Genomic DNA, 12,159 nt, shown 5'->3' on the forward strand with positions numbered 1-12,159 from the left:
GGCATTTTACATTTTACCTTGGCTCCGCACTGTCCAAACAACTCCTAGAACGTATTTTGTGCCATCTAGGCCAGGGCTTTCCACATCTCTGCTGGTGGTCATTTTCCAATGAAGAAATTCCCTTTTAGTCAGTGCCATTTGTAGGACCTAGGACCTCTTGAACTCATAAAGTTATGTTCAAGCCTGGACATGTCCATATTGAGAATATTTGGTCATCTATTCAGGAAAGGAAACTCAAATGGAAAAGGCAGCGGGGTGGGGTGGAGGGCCCAGGTGCAAACTTAGCTGCCCCTAGTTCAATCCCCTACTCCAGATGCCCTTGTAAGCTGGGGGTGGAGGAAGAGCGCCCCTTCTTCTCCCTGCAATGAGAAGTCTGTGAAAGCAAAAACCACTTGCCACAGGGGAAAGTCAAAGGAAGAGAGCACCAGGGGCAGGGCCACTGCCTTTATAAAGGTCCAGCGGAGTCATCACTTTTTCCTGCTCAGTGGCCAATAAAGGAATGCACTTAGAAGTTCAAAAGTACCCAGTCACACCTGGCTGTCAGGAAGCAGCCAGGGATTTTAAAAAACACCCAAGCAACTGAGCTGGCACATGTGGCTGGAATCAAGAAAGTCAGCTTTGCCTATGACCTATTCAAGCCCAAATTATAATGTGAAATATGAGATGACGTCCTCTGCCGAGAGGGCAGGTGAGGGTGCTGAGGTGGGAAGTTTGAGGACAGGAGAGATTTGGAACTGCTGCTGTGGGGAATAGGTTTGAGAATCAATTTTATTGTTGTTCAGTCATGTCCAACTCTTTGTGCCCCCATTTGAAGTTTTCTTGGCAAAGATACTGGAGAGGTTTTACCATTTCCTTCTTCAGCTCATTTTATAAATGAGGAAACTGAGGCAGACAAGGTTAAGTGACTTGTCTAGGGTCACATAGCTAGTAAATGTTTGAGGCCAGATTGGAACTCAAGAAGATGAGTGGACTTCCCTGGCAGTTAGGGAGGAGCAAAAGGATTGCCTTGCTCAGCCAGGGCACGGTTGAAAGGAGATAACACTGCTTCGTAGGGGATCCAGTGAGCACAGTTGCATGACTTTCTTCAGCTTGGGTCAGCAGCAAGAGAGTAGGAGTGGAAGGGGCTGTCGGTGAGAGCAACCCAAGGTTGGGATTTGGCAAGACTCGAGCAGCAGATAGACCAGAGAGCAAGGGGTTTGAGAATGGAGGATAGCATAGAGTTCAACTGGTTTAATAAAGGTTAAATTGAGAATGGTGGAGAGGATAGACCAATCAGGGACTGGGAAAATACTGAGGGATGAAAAGATTGGAGGTCACGCATGGATAAAGCACAATTTTTCTCCCCCTTCCCCCCAAAAAACAAAACAAAACAAAACAAAACAAAAAACAACTTAGGGACATGGTGCTTTTTTTTTTTTTAAAGGACTCAGTACTTCAGAGAGAGAGAGAAAGAGAGAGAGAGAACATTTGGTTATCCTGTTAAATATTCTAATAGTCCTATTTAGTCCTGTGATTTTTCACTAAAAATACACTCTTTTTTTTAAGGTTTAGTTGATATTTTTTGTTTTTACATTGCCTTCATTTCCAAATATATCCCTTCTCACCCTCCCCAGAGAGTCATCCCTTGTAACAAATAACAAAGAAGAAAGGGGGAAAAAAGCAGTTTTGTGAAACTAACATCAACCAAGGCTGACAGTGTACGCATTGTTCCATGTCCAGCAAACCCTACTTCTGCAAAGAAGGGAGGAGGGCACATTTTCCCATCTTTGGCCAGATTTTGGTCATAAAATATCGTTTCAATCATCCACCCCAGTGGAGAGGAGAAAGTGGTACAGATAATTCATACTGTCAACCAATAGGTATTTCCTTAACTCCTTATGACATGTTCTACACTGTCTAGGTACTGAGAGGGATGAATAATGGCTCTTGCCTTAAAGGAGTTTATGATTCAGTTGAGGACATGAAAGAGAAACAAATGGAGGTTGAACTAGATGATTTCTGAGTGTTCTTTCTAAATCTAGATTTTATGATCTAGCAGTTATAACTCAACGAACAGCATAAGCAGTTACGTTGTGCCAGGAATTGTGATAAATACCGGAGATACAAATACAGAAGAGAAACAGTCCTTGCTTGCAAGAAGCTCATGTTCTTTTAAAAAAAAAATCAGATTTTTATCCATATCTTCTGGACCTCACCTCCTAATAGAAGGAGACAACATATAGATATAGTATGTGATGGCTAGGGAAGGGCATTTTATTTTGGAAAGGCACAGAGATTGTGAATGGAGCCAGAGGGCAATTGACTTGGCATCTCCTTTCTAGAAATAATGGTGGTGTTGGTTTGATTGCTGTTCTCAAAGTCAGAGGTGGAAAGGGGTGGGTAGGTTTGAATGAAGTATGGTTGGGCACCTAGCTAAATATGTGGGCTATGTGAGTTGCTCAACAGTCAGACTAGCCTAACCCTTGGACCTGTGCTCCAAGCTGAGTAGCAGCTCATACTTGCCTACTATTTTGAATTACATGACTTCTACCTTGTCCTATCCTACCTGAAGCAAATGAGATGAGGCTGAATGTCATGGAATATGGTAGGAATTAGGGCTCAACGGTTCTTAACCCTTTCTGTTTCATAGATGTTTTTTATAGTATGGTGAAGATTATGGACCCTTTCTCAGACTAATGTTTTTAAATGCATAAAATAAAATATATAGTATTACAAAAGAAAACAACTATATTGAAATACAGTTATTAAAATATTAAAATAATAAGTTGATGGGCCCCAGGTTAAGAACCTATAAAGTGGGCCTGAGTTCAAGCTAAATCAAGATGAAAAGAAATTGACCTTTCGGGATTACTTCCCTTTCCTGCAGCTATCATGGTGGAGGGAGAGGAGAAGTTAATTCCAAAGGGTCAGTATGTTTCAGTGTTGAATCACATGGATATTTGGGAATTCAGGCTTACCCTTTATGGGATGGACTCTCCAGGCCCATCCTTACTGGATAGAATTGTTTGATATTTCATTCAGGTTGACAGGAGGATGTCCGTAGAGGCAGCACAGGATAGTGAAACAATGTAGGATTTGGAGTGCAGCACCTGAGTACAAATATTGGCTCAACCACTTATCAGTTGTATGACTTGGAGTAAGTTATCTCACCTCTCTGGGCCTCGATTTCCTTATCTGTTCGAATGAGAGATGGTTTCTCTCTAAAGTCCTTTCTAACTCTAAAGCCTTGATCCTAATGATTTGTATAACTAAGTGCACATGGACTGATAGCAGAGGGAAGACGGCCAAAGGTAGGCTTGGTGGAGGGCTTCACAATCTGAGATGAACAGCAAATGCTGCAGGTAAACTGCAGCAGCTAGTTCCCACTTAAGTGATTTATAAATTCATTGCATAATGATGAATATACTTGTCAGAGGGAATTAATGAGATTCAGGGGGAAACTCTCCTGGGAGGCCTGACACCTGTATTCAGTTTTCTTGTGTCAACCTTGACAGGAACATGAGGAAGATGAACTATTCAGGCAGTAGATCTGTCTGATTGGAAACTGAAGTAACTTGTTAGTTAATTGCCCCGGTGAGCTCATTATTGTAATATATAGTGCATGTACCAGGTATCAGTTAGTAACATGGATTTAGTACCCATTTTGGTTGGTCTACCCACTCCACTCCATCCTTCATTCCGTTGTCAAATTGATCTTTCTAAAGTACAGGTCTGACCTGCATATCATGCCTCCCTCCCTGCTCCCCCTCCCCACCAATCAGTGATTCCAGTGGCTCCGTATTATTTCCAGGATCAAATATGAAATTCTCTCTTTGGCTTTGAAAGCCCTTAATAATCTGGATCCCTCCCACATCTCCCATCTTCTTACACCTTCTTCCCCTCCATGTATCCTGCTATCAAGTGACACTGGCCTCCTTTCTGTTTCTCAGACACTCTCTGCATCTCTCTCTGGGCATTTTCACCGGCTGTGCCCCATGCCTGGGACTCTCTCCCTCCTCTTTGCTATCTCCTGGTTTCCTCCCACCTAAAGTCTCACCTCTTCATGTACTTTCCAGTCCTCTTTAATCTTAGTGCCTTCCCCCTGAAACTGCTCCCAGTTTATCCTGTATTATATTTTGTATGTAATTGTTTCCATATTGTCTGCCCCACGAGAGTGTGAGTTTCTTGGGAGCAGAATTGTCTCTTGTCTTTCTTACTGTCACCAGCAATTAATGATAGTTGATGACCAAGTGAAACCACGGCAGGTGAAGCCCTTCATTTGTAACTTTTCTTACTTCCTTCCCTCTCTCTTTTCCTCCCTCCTTTCTTTCTCTTTCTTTTTCCTTCTTCCTTTCATTCTCTGTGTAAGATCAGTTATGTCTCCCAATGCAAGTTACTTCATAGGCCTTTGCACATCTCAATGTCCTCTGAGGAAATTCCACTAATTTGTTTTTTTTTTAATTAAAAAAATTTTTAAAGGCCTATTGGTACCTTTTGGTTTTTATATCACCATCATTTTCCCCACCCCATTCCACCTCCACTGAAACTTCCTTTATAACAGAAAAAGTTAAGCAAAATTGACAAAAGTGCCTCTTGCGACAGCCTGTGCAATATTCTGAACCCACAGTCCTTCCTCCACTTACAGAAATTATGTTTCATTATATACACTCCAGGATCAAGATTAGTCATTGCAATAATTTGAGTTCATCAGTTTTTTTTTTTTTTTTTTTTTTTTTTATTGTTGGGATAATAGGATCATAGATTTCCAGGCCATCCGGTCCTCCTCATTTTGCAGATAAAGAGCTGAGGTCCAGAGGGACATGCTTCCCAGAACACAGGAAGCAGAATTGGAACTCAGACCCTTTAACTTTGCGTATAGTTTTGCCCATTTTGCTTTTTTCACTCTGTAACAGTTCATATATATCCTCCTATCTTTGAATGTCTCCTGTTCCATTACAATACCATTCAGCTCTTCTCCAGTCATGGGCACCCAGTTTGTTCCAGTCTTTTGCCACTGTAAAAAGTGCCTGGATTATTTGGGTAGATGCGGGACTTTTCTGTCCCTGGGGCACATGCCTAGTGGTAGGACCATTTGTTAGAAGGACCCGAACGGGGTGGGGACGATTTCGCTTTTCCATTATTGGCCATGGCCACGGTGCTAGAAGACCACGCCTTCCGAGGGGTCTCTGTCGCTGCTGCCTGCGGCCCCTCTCTGCTCAGGCGCACGGGCCTTTCAGTTCTGCCCGCCCCACTTGGTTTTCACGACCCGAGGATGTGAACCGAAGAATCAACTCCCGGGCTGGATTCGCCAGTAGGAGCGGGCCAGGGTGGGGCCAGGAGGCTTGGGGAGACACGTGTACAGGCAGCCCAGGCGGAAGTGACCGCGGGAGCCGTGGCCGAGCCGGGCTGCTGCTGCTGCTGCTGCTGCTGCAGCTGGGGTGCCTTATGGAAGTGGACTGGGGGCTTGAGAGGGGCACCTTAGTAAGTTGTCTTTTCTCTCGTTCTAACCCCGTTTTTGCTCACCGGGGCCCAAGGCAAGGCCTGGGGAGAAGAGGAGAAGTGTCTGGGGCTCCCGAGAGCCTGGAAGGGCTGTCATTGTGGAGAGCGGCGGCTGGAGGGCAGCCTGAGACTGACAGGTGTGTGTTAGAGGAGGGGGGACAGGGGCAGCCCCTGCCTGTGCCTCCCCCTCCCAGGCTAACCCCCCGCGTGCCGGCGACAGCTTTGCCAGGACGCCCTCCATTCATTGCCCCGCCGAGGCTGTGACCCTTGTGACCCTGGGAGCCGGGGCTGGGGGCCTCTTTGCACTCCGTGGTCTTCCTCTCACACCCTCCAGGTGCCCTCAGTCTCCCCCTTGGTTTTAGGGGGATTTTTCTTCCATGCATTCGCTCAAATCCAAATCATCTTACCCGATTTTCCTTGTTTGCAATAGGGAGTGTGTTGTTGCTCCAAGGGCTAAAGAGCAGAAGGCATTTATAGGGAGATAATGATGATGATGATAATGATGATGATGAAATAATAACGACAATAATAAATAGGTAACATTTTCGTAGTCCATTGAGATTGGCAAAGCACTTTCCATATATAATCTCCTTTGATCCTCACACAGAGAGCAGATCACAGGACACACATTTCTATTCTCTCTTCCCCTTTCCCCCAGTAACTTCATGAACACTTTTGAAGTGTCCCAACAAGTGAAAAAGAAAGAAACCTTGCATATAGCAGAGAACACCTCATGTGCCAGTGTAGTACAGTGTGTCTGGGTGTTTGCTGGAAGTGGGAGGTTGTTTTTGGCTTTTCACAGAGTTTAAGCGGGTGGAGAAAATCCTCTCTCCAGCTAATTAATAAAGGTTTATGATATTAATAATCAGCTCATGAGTAAGTCTGAGCTTGGTTGCATAAGACACTTTTGATGTGATGTGGCATTACACGCCATGTTCCTCAGTGTTACTAAAGACACCCACTCTCTGTCTTATTTATTTATTTACTTTTTAAGGATTCTGTTTTATCCATGTCAGTCTCTCAGTGAAGGAGGAGCCTATTTCCAACCTCTCAGTTCTGGGGATACTGGTATTGTGTCCCTCTGTTTGAAATACTTCAGGAGAAAAGGCACCCCAGAGGGAAAAAAATAAAACTGGGTGTGAGTGGCAGGTGGGAAACAAGGCATTATTAAAATATTGAAAGGGCAAAAGTGCCAAGCTCCAGGAGACTGTAGCTTTTTGGGGATGTCTTTCTCATTTTCATCCTTAGGGGGCTGAGGTAGGTGATAGCTACCCAACTTGTCTGTCCAATACAACAATGATGGGAGAGCTTCAGAAGAATGGTGATGGTGGTGATTTCAGTGGCCCTAGATGACAGGCACTCCCTCATATAACCATCTCTATACACCACTCCACCAAATACATTTGGCCTTGGCTTGTATGCGATGTAAATATTTAGATTACTTTATTTGTATAACTTTGAAAAGGTATAAAAAATATGGAATCATTCTGCTAATCATTGTCTATCATGGATAGTGAGCAGAGGAAACAGGCATAGTTTGCCAAGTAAGTGCTTCGGATTTACTAAAGCCTTGTCCAGCACTCTGGGGGAGAGAGGCAGCTGCACCATCAGCCTCTCCCCCAGCCACAGCAGAGAAGGAGCAGGCAGGAACGACTAAGTAGGGATCCTTTTCCCTGGCCCTTGCAAGGCAACAACACCCTTTTGACTGTGAGTTTTATTACTCATCTGCCACCCACTAGTACTCCTATAGCTAATAATCTCCCACCACCTGTTTCTCTCCCTATATTACTCAAGTCCCTGACACATGGAACAAACCATCCCTAGCCTTCATTTTCCCCATCCTCTTCAACCCTATTCCATCTAGGTTCTACTCCCATCTTGCCTACCCCTTCCATTGTGCCCCCTGGAATTTTTATTTCACAGTGAATAAATTTCCCTTCAATCTGGACCTCTTTCTCTCACATTCCTGCCATCTACTAGCCTTCATTGAAAGCTGCTCCTTCCCCTCTGCCCTGGTTCTTATGCATCCTCTTCAGCACTGGTTGTACCATCACTCATAGCCCAGACACACTAGTCTTGGAGGGGGAAGCAAGGACACTCCTTGTCTTCACTGCTACTTCCTGACTCCCTTTTACTTTATCTCTTACCTACCCCTTTCCTTTCACTTACAGTTTTTCATACAGTCAGATCATGGTGGCTGTTGCTTACAGTCTGCAGACCATTCTCTCTCCTTTCTCAAAGAGCTCCGTATCTAGCTCAGTGTTTTCCTTTTCTTCCCAACTCCTGCCTTTATACTAGTGGACTTCATTATCAATACTGAGGATCCCTTAGACTCCCTCACCTCCCAATTCCTCATTCCTCTTAAATCTTATTACCCACCTCTTCATTCCACCTCAGCCACACATTGGATCTCACCATCAGCCACTTGTTCTACTTCCTTAATCAAAATCTTTGTCCCTTCTCTGACCATAGGCAGAGGTCATTCCGTTTCTGCCTATGCTTGACCCCTCCTAATCCTATTCTTTGTTCTCATCCCAACTTCCAGTCCCTCTACTCCAGAGGACTTTCTCAGACCATTATCTCTGCTCTGATTTCACTTCCCTTCCTTTCTAATCTCAACCCTTTAGTTAGCTAGTCCAATTCTGCATTGTCTTCTACTCTGGAATCCCTTCCCCTGCCTTGTTCTGTCGATGCTTGCCCTCACTCAACCTCGGCATTAGACGACTTACCATACTCCTTCTGTCTTACATATGGATTGCTTAAGAGAGCTAGAGAAAGTCACATAACTGTTTTAACTGGTACATTATAAAGTCATGCTATCCTACTTCAGTTAGGCTCCTTTTACTGTAAGGTAGGCCTATTATTCCTCCTCTAATTGATGTCATATCTCCCCCTTCAGAGAAGCTTTTCCATGAGAGAAATGATTATTAGTATCCAATAATTTAGGGAGATTCGGATTTCCCCCTTTTCCCTCTCATTTCAAGACCTCAGTCTCCGAAGGTTGAGTTAACTTTCTCCTCTATCTGACCACATCCAACTTTACTGGGAATCTTTAGTCTTAGGTGAATTCCATTCAGTCAAGCTTGGGTGGATATAGATCCTTTTGTCTAAATTGCCTAAGGCTGGGGGTGGTGTGGGAATAGATTTAGTCTCTCAGTCCAAGGGTGACATGAAGTCACTCTCAGCCTCTCATTATAATATTCATTTTCTCATTAATTGTTAACTTATCAGAGTTGATTGAACACCTGCTCTTCAAAGGGTATATAACTGTGAACCAACTGCCATTAGGGTCTTTGGAGATGGAGTCTAAGGGTCTTAGGGGTCTAAGAGAGGGATGGTCAAATGACCATCTTTTTGTTAAAATGCTGGCATTATTAATAAAATGATTAAATTACCCAGAAATTATGTCTCTAGAACCTTTTTAATCACTACATCCAAACTTCTTCTCTTCTCTTTTCCCATGCCCTCCCCTCCATTCTTAGCTGAGAACCTTGTGTCTTAGTTTACTGAGAAAATTGAAACCATTCATTGTGAGTGCCCCCTTTCCTCCTCTTTATCTCAGAATCCCTTGACATCATTTCGTGAGGTGGCCCTCATACTTGCCAAGTCCATTCTTTCTACCTATGCCCTTGAAACCCTCTCCTCCCATCTTCTTCAGCAAATTGCAAGTTCAATCATCCCCACTTCCAACTTCTGCCTATCTGTTGGTCCCTTCCAAACTGTTCTCAAACATATCTAAACCTTCCCTTTTAAAATAAATCTTTAGACTCTACCTTCCACTGTTTTTTATTGTTATTGTTCAGTCGTGTCTGATTCCTTGTGACCCCATTTGAGGTTTTCTTGGCGAAGGTACTGGAGTGGTTTGCCATTTCCTTCTCCAGTTCATTTTACAGATGAGGAAACTGAGGTAAACAGGGTTCAGTGACTTGCTCAGGGTCCCACAGCTAGTAAGTGTCTGAGGCTGATTTGAATTCAGGTCTTCCTGACTCCAGGCCTGCCACTCTATCTAGCTGGCTATCTTTAGCCCTCATCCAATATCTCTACTCCTTTTTTTGGCCAAACTAGAAAAAAGCTGTCTACACTTATTGCCTCCACGTTGTCTCCTCTCACTTCTCAACCCCTTGTGCTTTGGCTTTTGAACTCATCACTCAGCTGAAACTGCTCTCTCCAAAATTACCAGCAATCCCTTAATTGCCAAATATGATGGTCTTCATCCTTCTTGAGCTATCTGTTGTGTGTTATTGACCACCCTGGTTTTTCTACCTGTCTGACCACTTCTTCAGTGGTTATTCACTTGCATCATGTCCACCTCATGGAATCCTTCTCTTCCTTTAAGACAAAGCTCGGGCATCACCTCCTTTGTGAGCCTCTCCTGACCCTCTCTCCCTTATTGCCAGTGTCCTCTCTCCCACACTCTCTTGTATTTAACTACTTTGTATTTACTCTCTTTGTATGTTCTTCACATACTTCTATGTATACTTATTATATCCCCCGTTAGAATATAACTTTGTGAGTAAGGGTTATTTCTTTGTATTTGTATCTGCAATGCCTGATACATGGTAGACAGGTCAAGTCAAGTAAGGAAGCATTTTTTTTTTTAAGAGATGATGGGGTTAAGTGACTCGCTCAGGATCACGAAGTAAGTTTCTGAGGGTGGTTTTGAACTCAGGTACTCCTGACTCTAGGACTGGTGCTCCCTTCGCTGTGCCACCTAGCTGCTCCCTCCATCCTCTTTTTATTGACACTAGGGGGTAAGTAACTTGCCTAAGGCTACACAGCTAGTAAGTGCCAGAGGCTGGATTTGAGCAAGCATTTTTTCTGTGCTAAGTACTGGGGATACAAAGAAAAGTACCATTCTCCCCCCTCCAAAATTTAACCCCTGTCCTCAAGGAACTCACAATCTAATAGGCATTTAATAAATTCTTGTAATAAATACTTGATTGTGACCACCTTGAGGGCAGGTACTGTCATGTCTTTGTATCCTTAGCACTTAGTACTGTTCCTAGCACATAGTATGCACTTAAATGTTTATTGAGAAGGATGGATTAATGATTGATTGGACAGAGGCAGAAACAAATGGACCACCATCACAGTGATTCAAAGGGTCAAAAAAAGACCCCACTTTTACATGAATTATCTAGATGACTTGGGTAAAGAATGCCTTTGTTTTTTTCTTGTTTGATCTGATCATTATTCCCATCTTGGAGTTAATTTTGAACATGTAGACTTGGTCTGATTCTTCTGCTCTGGTTTCTTTCACCAAGGGCTAGCCTCAGGCTTTGAGCAGGAGACCACCCGGAAGCAGGGCAGTCTCCTGGGGCTAAGTCTTGCCAAGTTCCTGAGTTGCTTTGCTAGAGGGCTCACATTCACACTCTTGGTTTTCAGTTTCCCTCTTGTGGCAGACCTAAGTTCAAATCCATCCTCAGATACTTAATTAGCTATGTGTCCATGGGCAAGTCACTTAACCTCTGTTTGACAGAGATAATGTTTGTAAAGTGCTTAGCACAGTGCCAGGCACATAGTAGGTGCTATGTAAATGTTTGTTTTTTTTTTCCCAATCTCCTTTCTTTTTTTGTCTGTGCATAGTGGCAGAATCTGTGGTAGCTGATTTGGAGGAACAAGGCACCCAAGTTCTTGTCCAGCCTTGTGGTGTTGCCTCTAGTTGTGTGGACTTTGGAAAGACACATAATGTGAACTGAAAGAGGCCTGTGAGCTGAGTGATGAGGTGCAGAACCAGATGTTTGTATAGTAGAGAGCATGGCTTTTAAATAAGCATGTTTCTCAGCTCTGTAATTTTCCAAAGTTAGGGCAAAGATGCTATGTGAGCTTGGCCACCAGTCATTTCTAAACTAAGATTTTAGAACAGGTAAACATTGGAGAAGGTCGTCTGAGCAGAGATAAACGAATAATATTTTCTTTCTTATGCAAGAGACCTCCTACTTCAGGCAGCTGGTGGCACGGGGCCTAGAGGTGAGAAGACCTGAGTTCAATCTCAGTCTCGGAAATTTACTAGCTTTGTGACTCTGGGCAAATCAAGTAAGCTCCGCCTGCCTCAGTTTCCTCAACTGTAAAGTGGGGGTAATAGCACCTAACTCCCATTTGGTAGGATACAATGAGATTATTTGTAAAGTGCTTAGCATAATGTCTAGTAGATATTTAATAAATACTGGTTCCTTCCTTCCTTGGACATTGCCTCCCATTGACAGTGTATTTAGCTTGTTTGTACATAGTTTGTATATTGTTTCTCCCAATGAAAATGTGATTTCCTTCAGAGTAGGGACCGTCTTTGCCTTTCTTTTATCCCCAGCACTTAACACAGTGTCAGGTACATTGTAAGTGCTTAATAAATAACTTTTTATGCTCTCTGTGCTTGTTCATCTGCAGCACTGTTGAACTAAATGGGAGTTAGATCAACTGAAGTGTCATTGCCTGGTTTGACTAACTTTCCCATTGGAACCTCCCAGTCTTCTTTTACATGTTTGTGCCAGATTTCAGTAACTTCGGGTCTCCTAGGGAACGGAGGTGAAAGGATTCTCCCTGTCATTGATGCTTAACAAATACTTGTTGACTGATTGTTGCTTGATTCCAGCAGCTGTGGTCTGTTAGAATAGGCAGGAGAGGGACAGCTAGGTGGTGCAGTGGATAGAGCACCAGCCCTGGAGTCAGGAGGACCTGAATTCA

General features: G+C 43.6%; 1 protein-coding gene across 3 annotated transcripts in view; it reads left to right on the forward strand.

The window, feature by feature from the left end:
• Window positions 1–12,159, forward strand: part of SLC39A11 (solute carrier family 39 member 11) — a 496,966-nt gene that overhangs the window by 11,966 nt on the left and 472,841 nt on the right. Inside the window, exon 1 of one of the 3 annotated variants that reach the window (XM_027873287.1) lies at window positions 5,372–5,460. The exons of 1 other annotated variant lie outside the window; for it this stretch is intronic. The gene's annotated coding sequence lies outside the window, so the exon portion shown is untranslated. Of the gene's footprint in view, window positions 1–5,371; window positions 5,461–5,536; window positions 5,616–12,159 lie in introns of those variants that run through there. One more of the 3 variants, XM_027873288.1, reaches the window with a different exon arrangement.

The sequence above is a fragment of the Vombatus ursinus genome, unplaced genomic scaffold (assembly GCF_900497805.2).
Source record: "Vombatus ursinus unplaced genomic scaffold, bare-nosed wombat genome assembly UNPS02014801.1, whole genome shotgun sequence".
NCBI classification, from domain to species: Eukaryota; Metazoa; Chordata; class Mammalia; order Diprotodontia; family Vombatidae; genus Vombatus; species Vombatus ursinus.